The following is a 3,072-nucleotide window of genomic DNA, read 5'->3' on the forward strand; positions in this document are numbered from 1 at the left end:
TTACTTATATCTTTAATTTCTTGTTTGGTGTAGTTCCTGATTACTAACCCAATGTTTATTTATGTTAATTTTACTGCAGTCAAAGATGGTAAGGTACAATCTCCCATCTTGAGCTGCAAATTTAATTTTATTGCAATTTTAGGTGGTGCGGTATAATCGCCCACCCTACTCTGTATATTTAAATTTTCCTGCTGCTTGAGTGGTGCGGAATAATCACCCATTCTATGCTTGTTTCAAGGAGAATGGTGCGGTACTCGCCTTCCTCATTAATCATGTAAATCTCGAGCCTGAAGTTTCGATTGCTTATCATTTTGGCCTGAAGATCAAAATGAAAAATTTGTAAGAACAGAAGTTCTAACACTATATTCCTCCAAGAATACATATTATTACAAATTTTTACACATCTCAATTTTCTTTTAGAAAAGAAAATGGCAAACTTGGCAAAGCTTGATTTTGTTGTCCTGGACATTACTAGGAATAACTACCTTACCTGGGTAGTGGATGCCAAGATCCATCTGGAGGCAGGGAATCTTGGAGAAACCATTAGGGAGGAAAACAATGCATCATTCCAAGATTAGGCGAATGCCTCAAGTCAGTGGCTGAGAACAATTATGTGATGTTCAGAATTAGCTCCCAAATGAAGCTTTGTGAGGAAACCATCACTGAGGAGGGTATGCTGGAAAATACTTTTAGCACATATCATGCCTCCAACGTGCTCCTGCAACAGCAGTATAGAGGGCAAGGCTTCACTGAATAGAACCAGTTGATATTTGTGCTCTTGGTAGCTGAACAAAACAATGAGATCGTGATGAAAAATCATCAGTCCCGACTTACTGGATATGCACAATTCCCAGAAGTTAATGTTGTTTCTCTCGAATTGAACGCCACATCCTCTGGTGGTAAGAGGATGTGGCCACAAGCGAGGCCGGTGGAACGGGAAAGTCAAGAATCATGGTGTCCAGTTTCACAACCAGGTTCTAAGGCATAATTCAGGCTCGAGCTTCAAAAATGTAAATCGCCACAAAGTCAAAGCTCATATGAACAATGCTCCTAGAAATTCTGAAGGAGCTTGCCATAGATGTGGTGGCAATAGGCACTGGGCGCGTACTTGTCGTACCCCAAAACATCTAGTGTATCTATATCAAGCCTCCCTCAATGAGAAGGGTGTCGAGACCAATTTCCTCGACCAGGCTAGATCAATGGATATACCTGATCCAGTGTGCGACTTATGAGGGCAGTTGAACACAACCTACCTAGATGTCTCAAACTTCATTGTGGAAAGAGGGAATGAAGTGTATCGATCCAATTGAATCATTTATGCTTGATGTATTTTTATTCTGAACTTGTAGTTTAAAACTCGCATTTCAATTCAATAAAAGTGGCATTGAAATTTCCTTTTATTATGAATAAGTTGTTTTTAATTGTGATCCCCTTTACTCAGAAAGCATTGATAAAAACTATGGTTATTCTCAAAACAAGAGAAATGACTGAGATACTTATCTTGCAACAGTGCAACTACGCATACAATACTTCAAGATTGAAAGTATTTCTCAAGCTTGATGCTTACAGAAGTAAGGATAACAACAATATCAAGCCAATTAAATGTAATTGAAGGCTCATGAAAAGCCCAAATCATGTTACCAAATGGAACACTATTGTCCATCTATAATACGTTGTACGCTACTCGATCTACTCGAAATTTGTTGAGTTTTAAAGACATACATTTAAATGGATACCACATTGAAACAAATAGTGCAGAAAATGTGGAGTATCTATGCATTATCTCCAATGATACCCAGAAACGTATATTGGAGAAGTTGTGTGGTTTGTCGAGTGGATTGTATTATACATACATAAAGACAATTGAATTACATACTGTCATGAACCAAAAATTCATTGATTCAAAGGTTTACATGATTTGGCATGATCGTCTGGGTTATCCAAGATTCACCATGATGCGTAGGATCATTAACAATTTTAATAGACATCCATTATTGAGCATAAGCATTGCTATTTCAAATGATAACCCTTGCAAGGCTTGTTCTCAAGGGAAGTTGGTGAGTAGACCATCACAACTAAAGGTTGATGCTGAATCCCCATCATTTTTGCAAAGAATTCAAAGGGATATTTGTGGGCCTATTCAACCATCTTGTGGACCATTTCGACATTTTATGATTTTGGTTGATGCTTTTACCCGATGGTCACATGTTGTCTCTTGTCTACTTGGAATGTAGCTTATGCGATTCTTCTTGCTCAGATAATTAAGTTGCAAGCACAGTTCCCAGATTACCTCATTAAGTCAATTCGACTTAATAATACTGGTAAATTTACATCTCAAACCTTTGATGATTACTGCATGACATTGGGCATTGATATTGAACATCATGTTCCTCATGTCCATACTCAAAATGGTCTAGCAAAAGCATTTATCAAGCAGTTTCAATTAATAGCTCGCATTTTATTTATGAAAACAAAATTGTCAGTATCTGCATGGGGACATGCCATCTTACATGCTGCATCATTGGTTCGATTGAGACCTAAAGCCAACGACCAATACTCCTCAGTACAACTCGTATTTGGTCATCAACTAAACATTTCATATTCACGAGTTTTTGGTTATGTTGTTTATGTGCCTATTGCACCACCACAATGCACTAAAATGGGACCTCAGCGTAGACTGGGAATTTATGTGGGTTTTGATTCACCATTTATCATTAGATATTTGGAACCCTTGGCATGTGATATGTTTACAGCTCATTTTGCTGATTGTCACTTTGATGAGACAGTTTTCCTGTCGTTAGAGGGAGAAAAGACCGTTCCAAAAGAACGGCAAGAGCTGACATAGGTTGTGCCCACCTTGTCTCATTTTGATCCACGTAGCACTCAATGTGAAAATGAAGTGAAAATGATCGTTTATCTTCAAAGTATTGCTAATCAAATGCCAGATGCATTCAATGATGTTATGAAAGTGACAAAATCTCATATACCAGCTGCAAATGCACTCGCCATAATTGATGTCCCTATTTGACAACATAAAGTAGCAGCGAATAAATCATCTGGTGCATGCCTGAA

Source organism: Pyrus communis, chromosome 5, assembly GCF_041283825.1.
Source record: "Pyrus communis isolate YQ-2024b chromosome 5, ASM4128382v1, whole genome shotgun sequence".
Taxonomy (NCBI): domain Eukaryota; kingdom Viridiplantae; phylum Streptophyta; class Magnoliopsida; order Rosales; family Rosaceae; genus Pyrus; species Pyrus communis.